The sequence below is a fragment of the Siphateles boraxobius genome, unplaced genomic scaffold (assembly GCF_051911475.1).
Source record: "Siphateles boraxobius isolate OS27281-9 unplaced genomic scaffold, OSU_SipBor_1 24, whole genome shotgun sequence".
Lineage (NCBI taxonomy): Eukaryota > Metazoa > Chordata > Actinopteri > Cypriniformes > Leuciscidae > Siphateles > Siphateles boraxobius.
In genome coordinates, this window is record NW_027508855.1 from 8714356 (window position 1) to 8740362 (window position 26007).

Genomic DNA, 26007 nt, shown 5'->3' on the forward strand with positions numbered 1-26007 from the left:
CCACACCTATGAGGAATGTAGCTACTTCAGACCAACCCATTTTAGATTTGCGTCGGGCGCAAGAGTCATTTATCCTCCCGGTATAATAGCGACAGCATCCGAGATCCGCCCACAAAGTTACTTGCGTTTTGCATTTGATACTTAAAAGACAATTCCGGCCAAAAATGAACCTAGGGCTAAATAACACATGGGTACCGAGATTAGCTTATAACGCTAGTGTATGGGGCATCGAATAAGTACGAATAAAAATTGCAAGTTAATACCACTAAAAAGGCTCAAAATAGCGCCACACTAACACCGAAGCATAATGAGGGTCTCTACCTGCAAACCGAAGCATTGAGGACTTTGTAAGGGTACAGACAGTTTAATAAGAAGATATTTTATAAAGACAGTACACTTTCTAGTATACAAGCAGGAGCCATCTTTGGAAAAGATGTTTTTCAAAGTTTTCCAAAAATGGCTCCATTAAGGTTGAAGGTTGGAATGAGGGTGACTTTTTGGGTGAACTATCCCTTTAATGTGTTCAATAGTGTCTCCTGGTTCAATGGAGAGTTTAGACAGACTGCAAAATAAATGTGTAAAATTCATTGTTCTGAAGTTTATTTGAATTTAACATGCCTTTTCAGTGTTATAGGTTATTGATGGGTTAGATTAAAAACGTCAAATTTACAGTACTTTACAATAGTTTTAAGTGTAAATTTACACCACATTACTGGCTACTTAGTTGCATTACTATGCACGCCATGTGGCAATTTGTCATGTAATTTTTGCTTAACCTCAATCATGTTACTTTCAGTCCTGTTACTCATATGAAAAATAACAGGACTGAGTAAAAGTAACAGGACTGAGTAGAGTCCTCTGGTTTGTTGATTTAATATTAATTGATATAGTACTATAGTACTGATTTATGAGTTTACAGTTGAAATTACTTAAATTGTAGACATTTTAGGATTAGTTTTACGATGCGAGTAGCATACTTACAGGGAGCTAGTCCACCGCAGAGTACCTTAAACTTTTTGTCTTTCTTATCTTTTGTAGATAGTGGACAGAACCCATACTATGCAGGTGCCAGCTGCAAGGGAATGAGCGAGACACTTGCAACCCTCTCTTTTCCCACCTTTTTGTCTTTTCTTCTCTCTCTCTCTCCCTTCTCGCTCTCCTTCTTCCTCTTTTCACCTCCTACGTTGTGAAGTACCATTATCACATAGTAAATACATGCATACACACATTGACACACATTCCTGTTACCCAGTGTTTATTCCTGTTATTAAATTGTATTTTTCTTCTAAAAAATAAAAGTTAGACCACTGTTTTTATCAGTTTTGTTTGGTCCATCATTTATGCTAAATCACAGTAATATATAGATATTCAAAGTTAAATACAGTAGTTCTACAGCAGCTTACTGCAACATTACAGTAATACGATAGACACTAACTGTAATTTCACAGTTAAATAGAGTAATTCTACAGCAGCTTACTGCTAAATCACAGTAAATATAACGGCATAATTACTGTCACATACAGCTGTCATTTCACAATTATTTACTGTAAAAAATAATACAGCAACTTACTATGAAAGTCATGCAACTGGTAGCCAGTAATTTACAATAAATTTACAGTTAAATAATTAACAGCACCTGACTTACAGGTTATTCAGGAAAAAATAGTACTCCCTACACACACAGCTAAACAGTATATCTCAGCTAGTGGATCATGATTCAAAAGGGTCACAGACAATATTTTTTTTTTACAAGATTTATATTTTAGTGTTAATTTATATGTAACAAAAGTATTATTATTTGTACTGTTGTATGGTAAACAATAAAAAAAATAGTGTTTGGTTTGTAACACTAAAATCTGGGACATGAATCACTGAACTAGAGTTTCTCTAAATACTGACTCTTTGTGCAGTGTCCTTTACATGTGTATATGTTAAAACAAATTGTGATTTAATTATGTTTTCTGACTAAATAAAAGCTCTATTGTTTAACATTTGAAAACAAAGAAGACTTTTCAGTATCATAAATATCAGTGCTCTAATTGTATTGTTCTGTAAAATAAAATTATGATTATTCATTATCATCAATTATAATATGTTAACAATAGGTGTTTTTGTTCGGTAGGAAACAGTCAGATTGCATGTTTAGTGCAGACAGTGTTTTTCTATCATTTCTGTATGTCCTGCTGAAATTGTCACATGCCTGTCCTGTCTTGTGTTGCACATGGGTGTTTATGTTTGTTCTTGTGACTGTTACAGTTCTTGTGTCTGTTCCTGAGCCGGTGTCTGTTGTTCCTGAGCCGGAGGCAGAGCCAAGGCCTGTTCCAGAGCTGGAGCCAATGTCTGTTCCAGAGCCAGCGCCGGTTCTAGCGCCAGAGCCAGTGTTTGTTTCTGTGTTTGTGTTTGTTCTTGTGACTGTTACAGTTCTTGTGTTTGTTCCTGAGCCGGTGTCTGCTGTTCCTGAGCCGGTGTCTGCTGTTCCTGAGCCGGTGTCTGCTGTACCTGAGCCGGTGTCTGCTGTACCTGAGCCGGTGTCTGCTGTACCTGAGCCGGTGTCTGCTGTACCTGAGCCGGTGTCTGCTGTACCTGAGCCGGTGTCTGCTGTACCTGAGCCGGTGTCTGCTGTTCCTGAGCCTGAGCCACCGTCGTGGCCGCCCGATGGGGGGTCTTCACCGCCCTTGCCGCCCGATGGGGGGTCTTCACCGCCCTGGCCGCCCGATGGGGGGTCTTCACTGCCCTGGCCGCCCGATGGGTCGTCTGCTTCGCCCTGGCCGCCCGATGGGTCGTCTGCTTCGCCCTGGCCGCCCGATGGGTCGTCTGCTTCGCCCTGGCCGCCCGATGGGTCGTCTGCTTCGCCCTGGCCGCCCGATGGACTGTCTGCTTCGCCCTGGCCGCCCGATGGACTGTCTGCTTCGCCCTGGCCGCCCGATGGACTGTCTGCTTCGCCCTGGCCGCCCGATGGACTGTCTGCTTCGCCCTGGCCGCCCGATGGACTGTCTGCTGCGCCCTGGCCGCCCGATGGACTGTCTGCTGCGCCCTGGCCGCCCGATGGACTGTCTGCTGCGCCCTGGCCGCCCGATGGACTGTCTGCTGCGCCCTGGCCGCCCGATGGACTGTCTGCTTCGCCCTGGCCGCCCGATGGACTGTCTGCTTCGCCCTGGCCGCCCGATGGACTGTCTGCTGCGCCCTGGCCGCCCGATGGACTGTCTGCTGCGCCCTGGCCGCCCGATGGACTGTCTGCTTCGCCCTGGCCTCCCAGGACTAAGCGTTCTGTCCCTACCGTCCCGCCCTGGTCTGTCCCTCCCGTCCCGCCCTGGTCTGTCCCTCCCGTCCCGCCCTGGTCTGTCCCTCCGGTCCCGCCCTGGTCTGTCCCTCCCGTCCCTCCCGTCCCGCCCTGGTCTTATGGAGCGTCTGGTAGCCGCTCCGTAGGGAGGGGGTAATGTCACATGCCTGTCCTGTCTTGTGTTGCACATGGGTGTTTTGTTATTGTGGTCCATGTGCTCTCTTCCTTGTCTGATCCCTCCCCCTCGTTACCTGATTATTGTTTGAGTTCTTCCACCTGTCCCCTCTTGATTTTTCCCTTCTTAAGTCTCCTCTTGTTTGCAGTCTTTGTCGGATCGTTGTCTAATGTTTCCTGTTCCCTGTGATCTTCCTGTAAGTTTCATGTTCTGTTTTTGTTTTATATGTATTAGTTATGTTTTCCCCCTCGTGGGTTTTGTTTTGTGTTTATGTTTTCTTTTGTAAATAAATATAATTTCTCCTGCACTTGAGTCCTCACACTTTTTTCCTTACCTGTTCCGTGACAGAAATGGTATAATGAAGTGACTGGTATAATGAAACTTGAAAAGCTTCCTCTCTGGGTGATGAAACCTAGGTCTTTAAGTCAGGGTCATGAAAATGGTCATGGGGATTACCCATTAAGTGCATAATTATTTTTGTGAGTACTTTTGAATTCAGCAGATGGAACGATTTTCACAGCTCCATCATCAACCAGAGAACACTAGCGAAGCCATTCCCATTAAATGCTAAATGAAGGTTTGATAAGTGTAATCTGTTCAAGATTTTTGGCATGTCCAACAATATTCTTGTCTATCAAGGCCCATTTTTTTTGTATCTGAGTTCTACCAACGGCAACAGGTGAATAACAGTATTAGTGAATAGTAAGTTGGTGCTGCTTAAAAGTACACTCAGTCAGCCCTTAACGCCTGGTCCTACCAGACTCTCGTACATTTCATTTGCACAGAGTCTGGCCACTCCCCATTGACAAGCGTAACTTCCTTGATGGCGAGTATTCTGTTGAAGTTTAAAACGATTGGATCTGCCCAGAGCCACTGGATATCGCTAGCGTTTGCCTTAAGATTGATATTCTGCGTGGGACCTAAGCCGGAGCCTCTACACTTTAGACTACAGGCTTGCTCAACTTGAACCGGCGCAGCACAGACCGATAGGTTGATGACATCAAAGTACCGCGAGAGCGATTCAAAAGCATAAGGAGCCGTCTGCTCTCTAATCGCTCTCGTGGTAATTTGATGTCATACACCGATTGGTCTGTGCAACGCCGGTTCAAGTCGAACAAGGCTTATGCACTGGTTTTCATTTATAGGCTACTTCTGTGTCATTGTCCGCGTTGACGCGCAATTACACATGCAGAGGGAGCATGTGAAACCCGAGGGAGCGGTTCTGACAGGCCAATAACAGCGCTTGCGTCCGCGTAGAATTGATTGAGAGGTGCACGTCAGGGTACACGCGGTACACACAGCCTACGACGTAGCTACAGCGGGAGGTCAACGCAGAGTTGGGCTTAAAGGTATAGCGGAGGATTTTCTTTTTCCGGGTGGGTAGCCTATACTATTGGTCCACCTAAGTGTCAATCATTCTGGTGATATGTTTACGTAAAGCCGTTGTATGTGCTCGTCCCTAGTTTTCGCTTTTTGCGGATGCGCACTTCATGTCTATTATGTGTGATGAGATACGGTTTGAGCCATTCCTTTGAAAATGGCTGAGGGTCGAAAGAGAAAAAATGTATACGAAGTGTATGGTAAGAAGAGAAAGGCCGCATAATATAGAAACAAGACCAGAGTGATTTTGGGTGAATATTTCACACGCTGGCGTGCGCTAAAAGCACAGGTTGGGCTTCCCACTGATGCCGCAGTCGCGAAGATTCTACTAGACAGGTAAAGTTTGTCATGCTATTTGGAGAAATCCATTTAAAATCACTTCTAGTAAAAGTTAATGTAAGCTATGATTAGCGATGCTAGCCCTAGCACAAGTCATGCACCGCGTAGACACGGTAAACATCTCAATTTGTCTAAAGTAGCCTTATGACCAAATGGTAAATGGTATCACGCTGAAATATTCTAAAACCTTGTGTGTTCATTTTCGATAATTACAATGTGTTCACCATAGTATTTATTACACAAATGCAACAAGCTACTTCTCCATTGCATATCATGTCTTGAGTCCTCGGTCACTCAATCGATCAGTATAATAAGTAAATAAAACACGGAAGGGCAATTGACATTTTGTCTTGCGTGAATTTTTTTGAGTTAGTTTATAATTTAATAGGCGTTACCTCTCGGGAGCAAATAGAGTGTTGCGCATGTGCATTTTTTAAAAATTTGGAGAGGGCGGGACTTCTCTAAAATTCGGAAAGATCCTCCGCTATACCTTTAATCCCAATTTATACTTCTGCGTCGAACTTACGCCGTAGCTACGCCGTAGGCTATGCGTAGCGCGCATACCCTTTGGCGTACCCTGACGTGCACCTCTCCAAAAATGTAACAACGCGTCAATTCTACGCAGACGCAAGCCCTGTGATTGGTCTGCTAGAAACCCTCCCTCGGGTTTCACATGCTCCCTCTGCATGTGTAATTGCGCGTCAACGACGCAGAAGTATAAATGAAAACCAATGCGCAGTGTATAGCGTAGAGGCTCCGGCGTAGGTCCGACGCAGAAGTATAAATCAGCCAACTCATTCACCACTAGCGGAGCGAGCTGGAAAATCGAACTTTTACCGAAACTTTGTTCTTGCTCCGGCTTTAAAGGTGCCTTGTGTCATGTCCGCCAAAAATCAATTCATACTCCACATTCCATACCAGATGGGGGCAGTATACCTCCAGAAAGTGAGTTGGTCTACTCTAGAGTAACAAACGAGAAACGGCATAGTCATCAATTATAATATGTTAACAATAGGTGTTTTTGTTCGGTAGGAAACAGTCAGATTGCATGTTTAGTGCAGACAGTGTTTTTCTATCATTTCTGTATGTCCTGCTGAAATGGTATAATGAAGTGACTGGTATAATGAAACTTGAAAAGCTTCCTCTCTGGGTGATGAAACCTAGGTCTTTAAGTCAGGGTCATGAAAATGGTCATGGGGATTACCCATTAAGTGCATAATTATTTTTGTGAGTACTTTTGAATTCAGCAGATGGAACGATTTTCACAGCTCCATCATCAACCAGAGAACACTAGCGAAGCCATTCCCATTAAATGCTAAATGAAGGTTTGATAAGTGTAATCTGTTCAAGATTTTTGGCATGTCCAACAATATTCTTGTCTATCAACGACGCAGAAGTATAAATGAAAACCAACGCGCAGTGTATAGCGTAGAGGCTCCGGCATAGATCCGACGCAGAAGTATAAATCAGCCTACTCATTCACCACTAACGGAGCGAGCTGGAAAATTGAACTTTTACCGAAACTTTGTTCTTGCTCCGGCTTTAAAGGTGCCTTGTGTCATGTCTAGTGATGTGACATTTGAACCGAGGCGTCGGAGCTTGTGTCGAGAAAAAATGGGCGTGCCAGATGAAGCCGCGATTCGAGGCTTGTGTTGTTAACGTGGAAATCACGTGACTAATGACAAACGAGGCCTCGGTTTGTGTGGAAACGTCATCGGTTCGCTTTGAGTGTCGAAACTCGCGCCACCTTGTGGGTGTTGTCAGGAGTAGCAGACGCAGTTGTAGTAGTCAGTGTCAGAGTCAGAGAGTTAGAGAATTCTCATTGTCATTGTCGTTATTGTGTCATATGTGTTGTTAGGGCTGTATATTATTACATTATATCAAGCTAGAATACTTATAGTATATTGTTATTATTAATTATAGTAGCTATATTATAATCGTGTTATATTAATTAGATAAGATTATTTGGATTGCTTTGGATTTTCCGATCTGGACTGGACTGCTTATTGTTTTGGATCGCCCTTTTGGATTTGTTTGCTTTTTGCGACTCTTCCTTTTTCCTGGTAATGGAGCCGCAAGAAAGAGGAGATCCTCCCCTGTCTGGCCTCAACACAAGCATCAGTATCTTCATTTATACCAGCTGGCACTGGCATTTTTATGTTCCCCTGCATCCTCTGTTCCTTGTGAAAGGATATTTTCCAAGACTGGAGAGGTTTTGTCCAAGAACAGGAATCGTCTAAACCCCAACACACTTGAAAATTGTTTTGTTTCTCAATAAAAATCTATTGTAATCCTTCCTTCACCCACCCCAAACTGCAGTGTTGCAGTTTGCTCCTCTATATCCCAGTCCCATAAGCACAACACTGCACTTAAACTAGAAACAGTTCACTGCACAAAACACCCCAAAAACAATCTTAACTTTTTCCACCCCAGACTATTCTGTTGCAGTTTACTTTATTACACTCACTCCACCATAAGCACTGCACTCAACACAGTGTCACTTTTGTTGTTCATACTGTCACTATCCAAACAATTTCTGAATAATTAATTAACTATGTATGTGACAGTTGTCTCTGCACAAGTAAATTCAGACAGAGAAAGATACATATTTTATTTTATACCCAGGCAATGGACAAATGTCTGCTCAGGTCTTTTTATTATTGCAAATGAAAGGTTACAGACTTTAATAGTGAGAAGAAAATAAATAAGTAAATAAAACAACGTGTGTGTGTTTGGGTGGGTGGGGGGGTATAAGTCTGGGCTGCGAGGTCTCAGTGGTTCAGGAAGCCTCATTTTGCCATCACTAGTCATGTCCGCCAAAAATCAATTCATACTCCACATTCCATACCAGATGGGGGCAGTATACCTCCAGAAAGTTAGTTGGTCTACTCTAGAGTAAGTAAGACTGACCAGTTAGAAAAGATATAAGCGAGTCTAACCAGTCTGAAGGTCTGAGCCAAGTTTGGTGAAGCATTAAAGTTCTAGGCGGAGTCAATTTCTCACAATAATAATAATAAATACTAATAATGTTTAAATATATGCTGGCTTTCTCAAGCCAACATAATAAAGAAGACTCCCGAGACACATCGACCATTTCAGTATGTAATAAAATTGTATTAGTTTTATAATAAAACTAATAACATTTTAAAGGTATGTCGTGCTCTTAAACCGACATGATTTTAATTAATCCCAAACCCTGCTAATTTCGTCAGTATATTAATGTACGTTCACTGATTCTAGCGTATCTCTTTTCTGTCTCTTTCTTTTCATGGTAATGAGGCAAATACAATGTAGGTTACAAAACGTTAGATGATTAAGATCACTATATAATGTTGTAATAGCTACTTTGCTGGATTTAAGATGGGTTTAATAATTTTCTGGGTTTAATATTGTTCATCTGTATTCGGTAGCAAATTCTGAAAAGGCATTTGTAAGCTATAATTAATGCTGTGTACTGTATCTTAACTTACAAACCCAGAACCCCTTTTACATTTAATATTAAATATAATGAACCATTTATATTATGTAAAAATGCATAAGAATTTTGGTAGATTTACAAAGCCAATAACCATGGAAATGCGTTGTTACAGTCTGTAAATATCTCTTAACAACACAATGCAATCACTAGACTTTCTGTTAATAAAGTATCTGGTAAGAATATATTCTACATTAACAATGCATTAAATCACATTACACATTAATAAACCACAATAAAAGACAAATTAAGTGATGTCTCAAATCAATTGAATTACGAGTAATTGGACAGGCGTCCAATCACAACTGACTTCCGGAAAATGGGAAGTAACCAATAACATTTGAGGTTATTAAAACAGGAAGTCCCAGCCCTCGACTGTCAAAAATAAAATTGTTCGAGCGAGCAAAAGCAGCAGGCGAGAGCAGATCAAGCGCGAGAGCGTGAAATGATCATGCATGCGCGCGAGAGCGTGTGAAATGATCATGCGCGCGCGGGAGGGCTTGTATAATGCGTACAAGGAGATGTCATGAGCGCGCGCAGAGTATGAATGAGCTCGCGAGTTCCCATTTCATCGCGTTTAGATCTGTTATTCTCTCGCGAAAGTCATTTACCGCGCGCGCCAACATCAGTTTTGCGCTCGATTATTATTGGCATTGATTTGCCGCCATATGATTGGTAGATGCATAGGGAGGGCGTGGCCGCTTCTCCGGCTTTTGGTGAACCTGCTGAGCTTCACGTCTCAGTCAGTCACTGCAGAGCGGAGCACGCAGACATACTGTGACAGTGACAAACTTTGCAATGACATTCTTGTCGCAAAAATTATGTTGGAAAAATAATTCAAAAAGACTAATGATGATGAGAACGTAGAGTTTGTAGACCCCTCCACCAATTGCACATATCTACACGGGTATAAGAATGCCTTTCTTCAGCTCCATCGCATGTATGTGACCTCACTTGTGATTGGAATATCATCTGCATCATGCGAGAGCTCGTTCTCCACTTTGTCTCGTGTTTTTACCCCCTTCCGCCGCATTGTTCTACATGAGAGAAAAAGAAATTTAGTTATTCTGGCTCACGAGACGGCCATAACAACAGGTCTAGATATGGACGCATTTGTTAGGACTTTTGCACAGAAAAGCAGACGACTGATGCTATAATGACTGGTATAAGCCATGCTGTGTACAGAGCTAAAGAAATGAAAACAAAAAAACCCAAAAAACAAATAAAAAAGAATTGAAATAAAAAACGAAAGGACAGACAAGACAGACAGACAGATAAAAAAAAAGATAAATGCAGCCTCAACAGGGCACAAGCCAGTGTCCTATTTGTGCCGGTCCCAAGCCCGGGTAAATGCAGAGGGTAGTGACAGGAAGGACATCCAACATAAAACCTATAAGACAAATCAAATGCTGATAGCTTTGAGCTGATATATTAGAGCTGGGCGATATAGGATTTTTTCATTTCACAATATATATTTTCATTTCTGGCCATATCGATATATATCACAATATAAATCAAATCACTATTTGTCAAATTTAAATGTTCCGTTAAATGACTTGCCCCCCCTGTGAAGTAGCAGCGAAGACTGTGATTAGAATCATGCTAGGGGTTGAGACGCATCACTGACCCTGGCTTTCATCCAATCCGCTTCACTTGACGCTCGCGCCGGGTTTGACTCGCAGCAGGCCTTTTGTCAAGGCAAAATTTCCTTTTTTTTGTAATTAAAGGCCCTTTTGTGGATGCCTGCCCAATCTAACTATTAGTAAAATTAATGAATAATAATTTAGCCGTAAATAAAATGACCCACATGATTACCTTTCACCTGACGAACTCATCCGGGACGATTCCTCACGCTGCACGCGCATTTTTTAATTTCGCGCGGCTACGCGCACTACCAGAGGATATCTTAAACTCTGCGGTTGCTGGTAAGTGGTGTTTTATTCTCAGCGAAGTGATTTTGATGTTTGTTTGCTTATTATTATTATTTTACAAGAACGACGTGAAGAGCATGCTGAGATGTTGTTTATATTGCTGTGTGTAGGCTGTAGAAGTAACGTTAGCTTGCTGTTTGAGGGAGAAAAGTTTCACGGGCGTCGAGGGGTCTGGTCTTTTTATGTTATTTGACTAAAAACTATTATTTTTACTTTAAACTATTATTATTATTATTACAGTATTTATTTAAAAAACGTATAGTGCCATACAAATTATCATCACAAATCTGGTAAGAGTTTAGGCTTATTATCACATACCGTTAGGCTTACCAATATCTTATGTTTTGTGTGCAGAAGCCTCTGTGAACATCTCCCCTAGTTCTATTATATAGGCTACTATTATTATATGATTAGCAGCCTGGGCAGAATCTGCAGCTTTACAGCAGGTCAGTGAGCTAGTGAAGGTTCCAAACACTGTCAGCAGTTACATCTTGTCATGGTCACATAAAAATGATTTAATCAGCTAATATATCTCTATATGTTTGTTTTAATGTCTACAGTCTCAGATCAGCTCCAGCAGTATCAGCAGCAGCAGCAGTAACAACAACAGCAAAGGCAGCAAACTCACTTAAGGACTTTAGTAAGAATGTACCAGAACAGGTATCACATTAATGTTAAGAATCTTGTAAAGTATTAATTGCTGTTTCTGTTTGCTTTGTTTTTATTTTCATTGTATAAATGTAACTCTTGTATTTGTGTAAATCAGTTTATGCCATGAAAATAGCCATAGATGCTGATATGGCATTAAATAAAACTATACGAAACATGGGCCACATTGATTTTGTCCTACACAGTTTACTATAACAGCTGTTCTTTATTATTCTGTATAACCGAGAAGAAAAAGCCATCAGGTTGGGACAACTTAAGATACTTCAGTTTCTAATCCCAGAGTTATTAATAGGTGCACACTGCACATAAATTTTTTTTTTTTAACTTTTAAACGTAAAATTTGTCTTTTCTGTTCTGTTTCTTTTTCAAAACTGCATCAATGCATTTCTACTGTATCGATACAGAATCATCCGTATTGATATATTACTGTATTGATATTTTGAGCACTTGTTCCGCATGTGCCCCCTTTTATACTTTGAGCACCTGCCCCTCCAGAGGTCTCTGCACGGCCCTGTTGCTGACATCCTTATAACTCTCCTCAACACGCCTTTTACACTGGTAAGTTTACACGAGTTTCACTTATTCACTTAATAAGAAAACAACGGGCTATATTGATATTTTTTATTTTTTTATTTTATTAAAATACAATTATTTGGCTACTCGTTCCTTTTTATACAATTCAAAATCTAGACAATTTTGTTAGGCTACATGTCAATCGCTCATAGTCCTAATCTTGGATTTAGCTAGTCTATTCAAAATGCATTAAACAATACAATTCGCTCAAAAAAGAAAACATAGGCCTTAGATTGGAAAATATAAAGGCGGAAATTCTTGAAATCTTAGTAGCCTATCCACCTTTTTCCTAGTTAGCGAATTTACCCATGATTCATAGCGGGTTTGAACCGGTAGCCGGTTGTCCTTTTCCGGTTCGAAGCTTTATGAAGATTAAGCGCCGCTTGCTCAGAACGCTGCAGTGATGTGCTGGTTAGAAAATATGTGAAATAAGTAGGGCTGCCCCTGCCCGTGCACGACTGAAGTTGGGTTGGAAGTTATTTATACTATATGGGAGAGAATGCTAAACCATAATGAGCGTTTTCGTAATATATTGCCTATTCTGCATCTCAACGCACGCATAAGCTTGCCACAAAAAACCCGGCAAAAGTAATGATTATGCATTAAACATTTGAATTGTTTATTAATAACTAGTGTTTTCTGTAAGTGTCGACTGCAAAGATAAATTTAATGATACTGACTCGCCATCTTCGCAGTAGTGAACGCGCCTGAGAGAAATGCACACTTCATACGAATTAACCTATACATAAGCAGAGAGCAGCCCATTTCTGCTCGTTTTTAATTATATTGTTCAAAAGTACACATTTCAAGATTTCTATAGATATACTTATCATGTATGTGAGGCAAGTAACTTATACGCTGAGCCGCGCTCCAGTTCACGCGCCCGCGCATCCGTGTCCTGTATCTACTATTTGTGCTTATTTATTATTCCAGGCAATTTGTTGATAAAACATTGATAAAAATGAAGATACAATTTATTCCAAAACGAAATTCACTTTAAAGAAAGGCTTTCTACAAAAAAAAACTTGATAAGTGGTCAAAATCATGTCTGAGCCATTCCAAATGTTTTCCGATATATTGGGCATCTTATGATCATATCTGACTCATCTTATGCGGTTCCCTTTTTATATAAACATAGATTAAATAAATTTAAAAAAAAAACATTATATTGTGAAACTTAAATATAAAACGTATGTTTAGTGCATAATACCCAGCGATCTTCGAATATTATTTTTTCTTGAAATGCCCATCCCTACTGGTAACGTATTACACCTTTTTCGTTGGATGCTTCAGTTTTAGCGCAGCTAACCAAAAACCTCTACTCTCTGGTATTGAATGTAGCTGATACAGAACCAGACATAGGCATTCTCTCCATTTATCTTATGCTCAAAGCACCCAGTTTCTAAAGTTTTTTATCTTCTTTGAATTGTTAAAACAACCAACAACCGCACATGTAGAGCCTGAACTCATTCTCTCACTGCTAACACAGTATGAACCGGAAGTAGGCAACCGGAGTCGTCGTCATGGCGGCGCCCATACATGGATTTCTCGGCGACGTCATCACTGCTTGCGCACGCAGCCAGGGGGCAAAAGACCCGCGGTCTTCGTACCGGAGTAACTGTACGTTCACACCGCCGCCGACTTGAGCTTCCAAAGCGGCCGGAAGTCATTCATTTTCAATGGAAGCTGGCTTCTCTCAGCTGCAAGGAGCGTCAAATCCCTCGGCGTCGCGTTTTGGGTGTTTTGAGCGTCAATCAGAAAGTTGAAAGAAGCTCAACTTTATGAAAATTGCCAACGTTAATCACTTCATATGTATTCACTTGCCACATACCGAATTATTTCCAATTCCCCAAAAACGTTGTTATTTTGTCCCGTTGCTTTTATGGACTCATTATCTATGGGCTTCTCCCTTGACGAGACGTCCCCCCGATTGCCTGCGAGCTTCTCCTCCTGTCTATACGGTAATGTCTCTATTGTGCGACAAAAAGTCGCGTGGTTATGACGCAATCGTTAGCCTGTTTTTAACAAAAACGGATTCTACGGGGCCATAACGTAAGATACAAAGTAATGGAGTCTTTTATACATTGTCGTGTTTATTTAGAAATATATAATGGACAAATGAAGTCTTTGGACGCCTCAGATGTAAAGTTATTCGCTGTCAAAGTGACGCCAAAATGAATGGGAGTCAATGGAATGCTAACAGCAGGTGAAGTTCTGCTACAATGGCAGCTCCCGCGAGGCTTCAACTTCCGGCTGATGGATTACCCCCTTGGGCAAGCAGCGGCAAAACGGCAGAAACCAATCAGAATAAAGAGGTCCTTCACTCTGGCTGATTCCGGAGAAACATACGATGTGAACTTTCCTTCCTACCAAAACATTAGTTCCGAGAAAATGGAGGAGATGTTACAGAGATGTATTATATACACAGTTAAAGATGTGTGTTGTTTTTACAGCTACTCCACTATGCTCTCCTCTGGGCCAAACAATCTGAGCTTAATAAATAAAAAGTAAATAAATGAAATTTTTTTAATTTTATTTTTTTATAATGCTACTCTGTTAGTATTGATTATAAAAATTATAGGGTGGCCAGGTCTCTGGGGTGAGCTTTCATTCACACCTTGCTGAATTATTCTTGTTCCATTAAGTAGCCTATATGAACTGAACTCCCATTGCTCTTGCAGCGAGTATGAATAACTGGTGATGTTTAATGTAATCAGTTTGACCATTAGCCTTTACATGACAGTGTTAATTACTGTCAGATTATGACATGCAATCGACCAAGTCTTGAAACTGTGCAAAAACTCTTTCTGAGGCTTTTCTTATGCGTGTCAGTAAGGGCCAGAAAGAGCAATAGGATTCAAGTGCAATGATCAACTGTTTATTCACAAAAGAATAGAAGTAGTAGGTTCAGACGGAAGTCTCAGTCTCTGGCAGGGCACTGGCAACGCAGGGACGCAGATGGGCAGACTCCAGGCATCCAGGCAGGAACACAGGCGATCCGGGCAAACACAGCTAAATCCAGAGAGCCTCGACAACGATCTGACAAAGACAGGACAAACTCACACACAATAAATAGGGTGCCGTGATGAGAAACAGCTGACGCTGATCCGCTCATCAGCCTCAATCACTAGCCACGTCTACCAATACACACACAACCACACTCACAGCACGAGGGCGAGACAGTGAATCCATGAACCGTGACAATGTGCATGCAAAGAATAAACAAACCCTTAGTGAACAAAACCTATAAATCAAATATAGTTTACCTACTTGGTCCTTGGACTTTAATGTAGGTCTAATGTAATACCAGAGGTATAAAGTCCAGGGGTCAGAAAGTAAAAGTCCTGCCATATGTTAATTCCACCCATGAACTCAGCCAGCTAAGTAGTTCTATCTCCTGGCTGAAAAACTGTGCTAATTGGCAAATTCAGGTGATAGGACCAACATACTGAGAAGGACTTTTACTTTCTGAACCTGGACTTTACACCTCTGTGTAATACTAATATGATGCAACTACAGTAACGAAGGTGATAATTAGATGGTAACTGGATCGATTAGTGAAGATATTGTGCCCTTAAGCAAGGCCCTTAACCCAGCGGCTGCTCCAGTTGCTCCAGCCTAGGGTAAAATGGGGGAAATTATTTGCACTGGACATGATGTGAAAGGATTGTAAAAATACACCAAAAGCACAATTAGTCCGCAGAGAGATTTGTCAAGAGAGACAGAAGTAATGCCATTTTTCAGTCTAAACCGAGCTAGCACAGAGGTGACTGTTGTATTGTATCATCCTTATAGTATACTCTTGACCGGTGGGTGGGTATTTTGCTTTTAACTGCTGCAAAAAGAGGATTTGGTAACACTTTATTTTAAGGTGTCATTGTTACAGTGTAATTATATATTTAAGTACTGAGTAATATTATGTAACTACATGTACTTTGTTGGGGTAGAATCAGGATTTGGTTGAGGGTTAGTTCCATGTAATTATGCATAATTTACTGTTATTACTATGGTAAGTACATGTAACATATGTAACAAGGACACTGTAAATTAAAGTGTTACCAAGGATTTTACACATACCATTCAATTCAGCCACAGAAGAACTGACTGTATTGTTGCATAGTTATTTTGATGCATTAAATTTCTATATTGCTAATTGATCTGGTCTGATGTTAGTGCGTGTCAGGGTGTTTGTCCACGCTTTGTGTAGGTATAAATGTCTATTTGGATTTTTCATAGTTCTGCAAGAATTCATTGTTGTAATTTCTATAGTTGTGAAGCCGTTATAGGTCTTAAATGATATGCTAATGATATGGGTGACACCCATTTATGAGGTGATACTGTAAAATGTTAAGCCTGTGCCTGTTTCCTCTGTGCCTGTGAATTCGATGTATATGTTTCAAAGATAATAAATTACATCCTTATAAAAGTTTATCTCTTCACTGTTTGGTATTCAGATAAGAGGGACAGCATGTTTTGGAGTATGTACTTCAGAAGATGTTTCAATTAATCAGTGTTCATTCCAATCCCCCAAAATGTGTGCAAGTATGTGCTTTAATTCATGTTCTAATTCTGTCCGGAAAACACAAGATTACACTTTATTTCAATGGTCCACTTTATACATTCTACTAACTATAAGTAACTTATCAGCCAAACTATCATTAGAGTATTAATAGAATAATAAATAGGTTAGGGTTAAGTGTTAAGGTTCAGCTTGGCATGTAGTTGCAAAGTCATATAGTCAGTAGCACGTCTGCTGGGGGGCCATCACATTAAAGTGTTAGCACATATAAAGGAGACAGTCTACAAATACTCTTACACTTTAAAATTATCGTGATATCATAAACTAATTAAAATAATTTTAACCGTAAAAGCATGTTACCGTTACCATGTTTTAACCGTAAAAGCACCGTGAAACAGTTATTTGGTTATTCAACAAGGTTTCGTACTATATACAGTGAATAACTGTAATAGATCTAACAATACATTTAATGTAGTGAAAAAGAAGCCATTGTAAAATTTCGTTGCAAAAACATAAAATTACATTCCCAGAATTCCCTGCGACACCTCACATTTGATGCATTTCGTTGAAATAACTGGTTCTTTTTAGTTTTACTTAGTTTTTTGTAATCAGTTACATGTATGTACAGTAGGTGTCATGATTCTGCCATCTAGTCCTTGTTTTTCTCTAGGTCTTGGGGCAGGATCATGACAGACTCATGTTTTGTGCACAAGCACATGGCCTTTTGTTTGGGCCATGTACTTGTGTTGTCTCGTTACCTAAACCTTGTGTGTTCTGCAAACTGTCTGCAATCGGGTTCATCCTGAGATTCATAACAGTAGGTTCTTTTTCGAATGGGAACTTGCGCTGCAGCCCCTAGAGGGCGCTATGGGGAATGCCTCCAGCGTGACCGGTGTCTGAAGCATGAGTCTACTCTTAACACGATAATGAACTTGACATTGGCTTGCGGTAGCCTATGGTGTCACCACTGGTTGCGACCGAGAGGATAAAAGGGCACCTGTGAAATACTTCATCCTCTTTCTTGTTTTCAGGAGACTATTTGTTTGTATATGAGTAAGGAACACGTGCGTTTAGCTCCTGAGGGAGCTGAATGTGAGCATTGTGAGGATTTCTCAATGAAAAGATTTCCGTTCGTGTCTTCCCTATTCTCAAGGGGAATTCTGTCGACTCTCCTAAGAAGCTGGATGTGCAAGGTATGCACTCGCAAAACTGACTACAAGAGACAGGTAAGGAGCTTTTTCCTTTCTGCTCTCTCCTGAGATAGTTGGCTAGCAATCGTTTGCACGAGCACCTTCGGCTCTCAGTCTGAAGGGGGTTTATGGCACTCATAACGATGCATTTGTGTTTGTCCTCGTATGATTCCTTTCAGAATCTGATGTTTGAACTAGTGCAATTGACTAAGACAATGCAGTTGCAGTAATTGTTCCACCTGGGCTTGATTGTCTCCTGAGGGACGAGAGTTGAGCACCTGCACTCCGCACCTGCGGCCGCCATTACGGTGAGGTGGGATTGAGCGTAAGCGTTGTAGGCAGAGCAGGGACGAGTCGAACAGGAAGTTTCCTTTTTTGACTACTCTTCATGGCTCAAATAATACTATTGTCAACTATGTTTCTAATCCTGAGGAACTAAAGACAGAAGAGTGTAGTAATTGTTATTATTATAACAATCAGGAGTTATGGAAAGTTATGCCTGTACTAATGACAGATTAGATCTGGTTTGGGAGTAAAACAGACTTTAAGAAAAACATATTTGTTTGGAAATAACTGCCCTCCTCTTGTAAATAAGAGAGCTCAGCCTGGATAGCAGTATTAAGTCATTAGGTTTTTTGTAAGGCTCCTTGTTAAGCTTTCCTGAGCGTTGGACCTTGTTAGGCCGCTTATTGCTTTAGAGAGTTATGCTGAGCTCTCTGTCCTCAGAGCTCAGCTAGGCAGTATGCTAGGTTGTTAGGCTCTCTGTGAGTCTCCTTGGCCATTGCTTTTACAATACTGGCGTTATAGAAGGTCATTCTTCTGAGGCTTGCACTCTCTAGAGCTCCGCCCAGATAGCGAGTTTCAGAAGGCTTTGTTAGGCTTTGAGAAGCCTCCTTGGTAAGCTGTTTTGAGCGTAGGAGGTTGTTAGGCGGCCTCTCGGGTTGAGAGAGTCGTCATGCTGAGGTATCTGTCCTCAGAGCTCAGCTAGGCAGTATTATAGGTTTTTAGGCTCTCTGTGAGCCTCCTTGGCTACTGCCTTTACAGTAGTGGAGCGTTGTTAGGCCTCCTGTCCTTATAGAGAGTCATTCTTTTCAGGCCTCCGCTCCCTAGAGCTCTGCCTGAATAGCGGGTCCGAGTAAGGGCTTTTTTTTAAGCTTAACTTGTATATGTTACGAGTTGATTAGGCTCCATCAAGCTACCTCTGGAAGCTGTTTTGGACTCTCTGAGCCTCCTTAGCTATTGCTTTGGTCTGGAGTGTTGCTAGGCCTTATCTCGTTATGATAATCTTCCTGTGAGGCCCCTGCTTTGCAGTAGGTAGTGTTGTCAAGTTGTAATGGTGCGTTCACACCGGACACGAATAGAGCGTCTAGCGCGAGTGATTTCAATGTTAAGTCAATGCAAAGACGCATTACACACGTAAAAAATGTGCGCGCGGTGCAGTAAAAAGCGCGGCGCGGCAGAAAATCACTTTTGTAGTAGCCTTGGCTGGCTCTATTTATCATCAAAACAAAAATAAATTACAGATTAGGTGGGTGAGGGCGAGGGTGATCCTCGCTCCGATGCAGGACAGCAGGTCATTGAACTGGGCGTGGGACAGGCGGAAGTACCGCTGAAAGCAGCCGTCATCCAGGCGCAGCTCCTGGAGCAAATGGTAAAACTCGCCGAACTGGGTTCGCCTCGGAAGGGTCTGGTGGACTCAAATACGGCGATGATCATCCCTACACCGCTGTTCTGCTCTCCAGAGCAAATACAGAGCGGTGACTCTCTCGATAAATGACCCATCAACAACAGACATCTTGTAAAAAGATGGCCGGCAACGGGGTCCGAAACTTTTGAAACTTTCGCCACTTTCACTCTGAAACTTTCACACTGCGCGAATTAACACAAAGTGGTCAAGGATCAAACTAGACGCGGTAGACGCGAATTTGATGCGCTATTCGCATCCGGTGTGAACGCACAGTTAGGCTCCCTTTGAGCCTCCTTCGTAATGTTTTTTTAGACACTACTCCTCAGTGATTCCCCTGGGGCAGTATCAAGTTGTTAGGTGCACTAAGTATCTGCTTGATGGGAGCTTGATGGGGTAACTATGCTGAGTTGTTAGGCTCCCTTAAGCCTCCTTGGCTGCTCTTTTGATAACGTGTTGCTAGGCCTTTTCTTTTCTAAGAGAATTGTACATTTAGACCTCTGCTACCCCGGAGCTCAGCCTTTTATGCAATTCCAAGTTGTAGGCTCTCTTTGAGCCTCCTTGGAGCTGCCCTGAGTATAGAACGTAGTTAGGCCTTCTCTCGTTTTAGAGAGTCAGCATAGTCAGGCCTCCTTTCTAGCAGTCAGAATTGGGCAGAAGCACTGAGTTGTAGGCTCTTTTCCTGTATCTAGGTTGGGAATACTTTTTTAACCATTGTTTGTTGGCTCCCCTCAGCTCCATCTGTTATATTCGTGTCAAGTTGCTAGGCCTTCTTTTGGCCTCCCTGACAGATGTTGAATGTAGGCACAAACTGATAACTTTGTTAAGGAAAAACAAAAATGTATCATTTTTAAATCCATAAAATAACTAATTTTACATTCTGGTATTTATGTGCTGTTTACTTCCGCCTTGTTCACATTCTTGCACATAGGGATTGAAAAGAGATGTTTCCCCCCCTTTTTAATTCAGGTATGATAGAACGGTTTAGATTCTTTATTTTGACAAGTAATATAGAAAGTTGAAGAGTTAATTGATTATATAAAATTCAAAGAAGGTTAAATAATCTTCGAACTACAGTAGTTATCTGCATGTCTCATCCATGAAGGTGCAACAATGTTGGGGGTTTTGAGAACCAGAACCAAGCTAACTGAGCAAGTTGAACTTTAGCTATAGTGTGTGTACTCTTTATTAATATGCCTGGAGGTAGTAAGTAGCTAATGATAATAAAAAAGATCAAATTCACTCAGTATTCCATGATTCCTAATTCACTACTATCTCAATTACAATTAAGTACAAATGAACTGTATTCAGTTGTGTAGGAAGGCACTAACACAGTCCAATACATTATTTAGACTAATTTTTATGTTAAAATAATTAAGATTTATATGCCACCCCAGACTCTTTGCTGGCCCTTGCCTGGCCACCCCTATGAAAAAATCCTGGCTCCGCCACTGGCTACGTGGTAGCATAGTATGCTAGGTTGTCAGGCTCTCTGGGAGCCTCTTTGGCTACTGACCTTAGTGTGGAGTTATGCAACGACTCATTATGACAGTTGTTGTATTGAGGCCTCCAATCTGCGGAGCTTCACAGGCCAGTTAGACTGAATTCTTAGCTCTTTCTGAGCTTTCTCGGGACTGCACTTGGGAGCGTTGCTAGGCCTCTTGTTTGAGGCCTCCACACTTCAGGGCTGTCTGAACAGAAGTTCTGAGTGTTAGGCTCTCTGTGAGCCTCCTTGGACACTGGCCTGAATATGAACGAAGTTAGACTTCCTATCTTTAGAGTCATCCTGTTAAGTCATCCTTTGTTCTTGAGAAGCTCCGGTCTATGATCGCGTTGCTGGTGTGTAAACTAACTTTGCATTAGTACAGAAACCATACAATCACAATGTAAAATCACAATGATACAATCACAATGTTTTAAAGACAAGGATTCTATCAACTTTGTTATCAAAATTATCTCAGAGTAGCCATAATTACGAATTAAGGGCGAGCACATATGCAATGTCTGAGTCATAAACTCATGCTTATGGTAAAGCCAGTATGTACTATCTTCTTCAATGTTACATTTATTTTAACTTAACATGCACTTGGTTGATGCTTTTATCTAAAGTGACTTACATCATTTTGTTTTTATAATCAGTTCATGTATTCCCTGGGTAACATAAACTTGGTGTTGCTAGTGTATACTATTTGCCTATATGAATGTTTTTAAAACAAATGAATTAAATTCATTGTCATTCTGCCATTCATGGGCATTTACATAAATGCTAACCAAAGATGTTTTAAGCACATCCTGCAATCTATTTACAGAGGTCTCTTAAACGCATCACATTCTCCGGAAAGTTTTGTCTTTCAGATGATGTTTTATATTTATATTTATATTTAAAAAAGTAAAAATAAAAATAAAAACCCATTCGGTTCTTGTTTGAATAATGAAAAAACAAAACAAAATGAGCTCTAGATCTCAAAACCAGCTATAACGTGGATTTTAGAATTTATTTAAACACGTGTACATCTTTGATCAAGTAGTTATTGTGTGTGTATATATATATATATATATATATATATATATATATATATATATATATATATATATATATATATATATATATCCTACCTGTGAAAGCAGTTACAACACCAGCAGAGCACAATGCGCACATTGTTTTTAAAAATACAATCTGTGATAATGGTTTTTACATTTACAAACCAAATGAAAGCACGTGAATAACAAATAACAAATAGCACGTGAATAACAAATGAATAACTTGTTTAAATACATGAAACCACCCAGATAAAGAACACGTGATATACATTTTAACAGTCTTGAATAGGCGAAAATAAACCCATGTAAGACTGTTAAAAGAATGAGTGAGTAGATTGATTTGCTCCTCACCTGCTGTTACCTTTTCAACTTCACACTGCTTTCTGTTGCTTTGGATTATACAGTAGACTAATGAGCAATATCAGGAGAAAACCAATTATGAATAACTTACACGTAATAAAAACATTAACATACACACAGCTTTTGAGCAATAGTAGGGACCAGTGTTAAATGTGAGAAGTGTTCAAAATTTCAGCTATCTACTGATCATTTGTCTCAGCTAATGATTAATTAACAGAACTTTGACATATGTGCATGTGTTTGTTAATGCACACACATCTCAGACTGCACGCACACTGTCTAAGCAGAAGAACAACAGCCCAACTTTAAGGAGGAATGTTGGGTGCTTCTCAAACAAAAGGCCTAGTGAGGCTGTGTCCTTAGTCCAGTCCTTCAGAGGCTTGTACATGTAGGTTAGAGTCCACAGCATTAAATTCAAGAATGAGACAGTCTAAGTGCACATGGCCTCGTTATAAATGTTTCCACCCTATGGTCACTACGCAAAAATACTATTAAAATTATAATTAGAAAAATACTTTATATTAAAAACCTTTAATATAAAGGTTTTCGGTTAATGAAGTACAGGTAAATGACAACCATCTGTGGTTTCCCAGTATTTTATATCATGCACAGTTTTGCATTATTTGGTTAATTTAAAACAAAACAAAAGAAAGTAATACCATTATCTTGTTGTAATCTTTTTTTTCTTGCATTACATAATGAAATTGGACAAGCTCAGTGCTGATTCATTCTGCTAATTCTTTTTTTGTGAATTGAAATGTGTGCAATGAATTTTGTGTGTGTTACTGGAGGATACAAAGGATACACCTGATGCATCCCTCAAAACAGGCAGAATGAAGAACGCAAATTAAGGCTGCCTTCAAAGGATCCTTTAAATTGGGACGTCCATTGAGTTTGACCTAGCAGCTGAGATGTGCAGCATTATTACATTAGCACTTTAGCACAAAGTCTAGTTTGATTGGCATAAAAACATCCCTATAACTCTTCCTCATCTTTACAGCTGGATCTCATCCAGCCATAAATCACCGTCAGTCATAACACTCCTCATCACTGCCTCCCTCCATCATGTTTACCTCTGGATGGACAGATCAAAAGCATTTATCATTACACTGACAGAAAACTTCCATTTTATGCTGACTTTTAACATCCTACAGAACCAGGAGAACCAGACGTAAGGTGTCAAATTCTTTTGCCACATGTACAATTCTAGTTGATCTTTAAATCTAAATAGACTTGCTGAAATTACCCAAAATCCACGCAGACACAAATTCTGAACTGTCAGCACAGTGGTCCTTTGTGCTCAGGGACAGACATGTTTTAGGAATTCTAAAATGCTCTAACAAATGACAACGTGTTACCTGCCATAAAAAAGTTGTATCTATTGTTTAAATCAGTTGTATCTGAAGGCACTCTCACTTCAAAAATGCACTTGAAATTTCAAATAATAACAGGAAAAGAATGTCAAGAGAACCTCTACACACTCAAATTATGTTTCAGCTGCTTTTGTCCATGCAATGAAAGTCATTGGGGTACAAAACAACACCGGATCCCACAGACTTTAATTGTATGGACAAAATCAGCTGAAACATTTTCAGGATATCTTCTTTTGTATTGCGCAGAAGAAAGTCATACGGGTTTGGAACGACATGAGGATGAGTAAATGATCGTTTTTTGTTTTGTTTTGTGAACTATCCCTTTAAATATTCTAGCATGAAAAGATGCCAATTTATCAAGAAACATCACTGTTTCTTTGTTTCTTTTCTGTATTTCAAAATGTTTAAAACAAACACAGGTTTGTTATGAATATTAATTTTAGCTTTTAGTATTACTTTTCCTCCAGCAAAGTGATGTTTTTGGTGGGAAACAACAACACAAATATCCTAAATATTAGAAATGGATTTGAAACTTTAAAACATTTCATCCACTTGGATAAAAATAAAAAAATCTGTAAATTTTCTAAAGTAAGTTGAACGTATCAAAAAGTTGATACCCTCATGTTGTCAATATCCTAGTTAGATTTTTATTTCCATCATATTAGGCATGAAGAAAACATTTTCTTGCCATTATGTAAATAATTCCCACTCAAAGCTACGGACTATTGCAGACTCTCCAATTCACCTATGCTGAATGTCTTCGGATTGTAGAAGAGCAGTGCTACCCACTAAGCACAAAAACAAACATGACTCTGAACCATATGATTATTTAAAACATCACCACTAATGTCTTTCACTGGATCTACACGATGCACACTAACATCTCAACACATCCCACTCTCTTGTTCCTCCTTATTGTTCATCTAATATTCTTATCACAGCATCTTAAGCTGATCAGCTTCCATGGGTTATACCTTTTTTTGCTGTCTTCACATACAGTAGGTCGCTTCTGCTGCCACCTAATATGTTCCTAGTTGACGTCTACTGTTTAACCTTTGTCGATTAACCAATGAGCGTGATCATCATCACATGATTTTCGTGACAGAATACCAGACCACAAAGGAATGGAGATTGCCTCCATAAATGTAGCGCCCATGGGGAATTTTCTCTGGCCGTCAGGGGCCACACTTTGTATTTTTGAATTATCTGAGCATCTGCCATTGGGCCGCCTGCAGTGACATCATGCTCATGGAGGGGTTCTGGGTCGGACTTGATGACAAGAGCCAGGTGGTGATCCCAAGAGGAAACTCTAGCTGGACCCTGGCTGAGTATATTTGCCTTAAGGGTGGAAGGATCTCCTTTTACAGTGAGCAAGGTAGTTGAGGATCCCAATGCCAGCGTCCAACCCCACTTCCCATCCATTATGACCCCAGAGCCAGACCCAGCACCCAATGTGGAGATGGAGCCAGAGCCCACCACAGACCGAGAGACCAAGCCAATGCCCGCTATTGAGCCTGAGCCAACAGCCTCATCCAATCAGGAAGAGAAACCTCAGGTCCCGGCTGACCAGGTGTGTGAGCTGGCCTTTACATCTGAGCCAGTGGGAGTGTTAATGGAGCTGGAGGAGAATGATTGGCTTACAGACTGGAGTTCAGAGGTAATGCTTACCAGCCTGATTCCCACCCATGTACCTTTACTGCTGTTTGAAATTCCACCTATCAATGAATCATTTTCATTGCTGGAATCCCCATCTATAACAATATTTTCTTCGCCGCTACCATCCCTGTGTGCATCAGCGATGCCAGCCACTTCTTCGGGCCCACCTCCGCTGGCTCCCCTCACCCCTTTAGCTCATCCAGTGGCTCCGCCATGCAACCTGGATCCACCTTGGGACTTTGAGTCACTATCTCTGGCGTGGCATAGGGATTCCCTGGCTCCACCTAGTCCGTCTGAACCAAGCGTGCCGCACAAGCCCTGAAAAGTGAAGCCAAAGCGTCTCAATCGGCCCCCGGTGACTGGTCCTAGTATTGGTCATAAACCCCGCCTCCCCGTGTTATTCAACGGGATGTGACACCCACAATGGGATGTAAAACAAAACAAATAAATTACACTTCAAATATATTTTTTCCGAAAGTAGTTTCTGTCATTTGCTGTCGTTTTTATCACGCTGATGTAAATTCAAGTGTCTGTTTTTAAAATAAGTTTATTTTTAGTTAGTTACGTGATGCTATAAAAACGGTGGTGTGACGTCATGATTGACAGGTTCTCTGAGCGAAGCACCAACGGACTTCGGGATCTGCGGAGGACTGAGGAGATTGTATTTACTTCATTTTAACAAGCCTCTTGTCGTACTGCAATCAACAGACATAAAAATTGGGGCAGAACGCAGGAACGGAGCAGACATAAGTCACTTAAAAAAAGTGCAGAGTGCATTTGGCGAGACTGAGGGCGGGGCGCTGATTTCGTGGCTTTACTTCCTGTTCACTACTGCGCAGGTCTGGTCCCGAGATCGCAACTG

The 26007-nt window shown here is 40.8% G+C and overlaps 1 protein-coding gene across 1 annotated transcript in view; it reads right to left on the minus strand.

The window, feature by feature from the left end:
• The window catches only part of rpl36a (ribosomal protein L36A), a 202980-nt gene that overhangs the window by 141001 nt on the left and 35972 nt on the right, over positions 1 to 26007 (minus strand). The window lies entirely within an intron of this gene.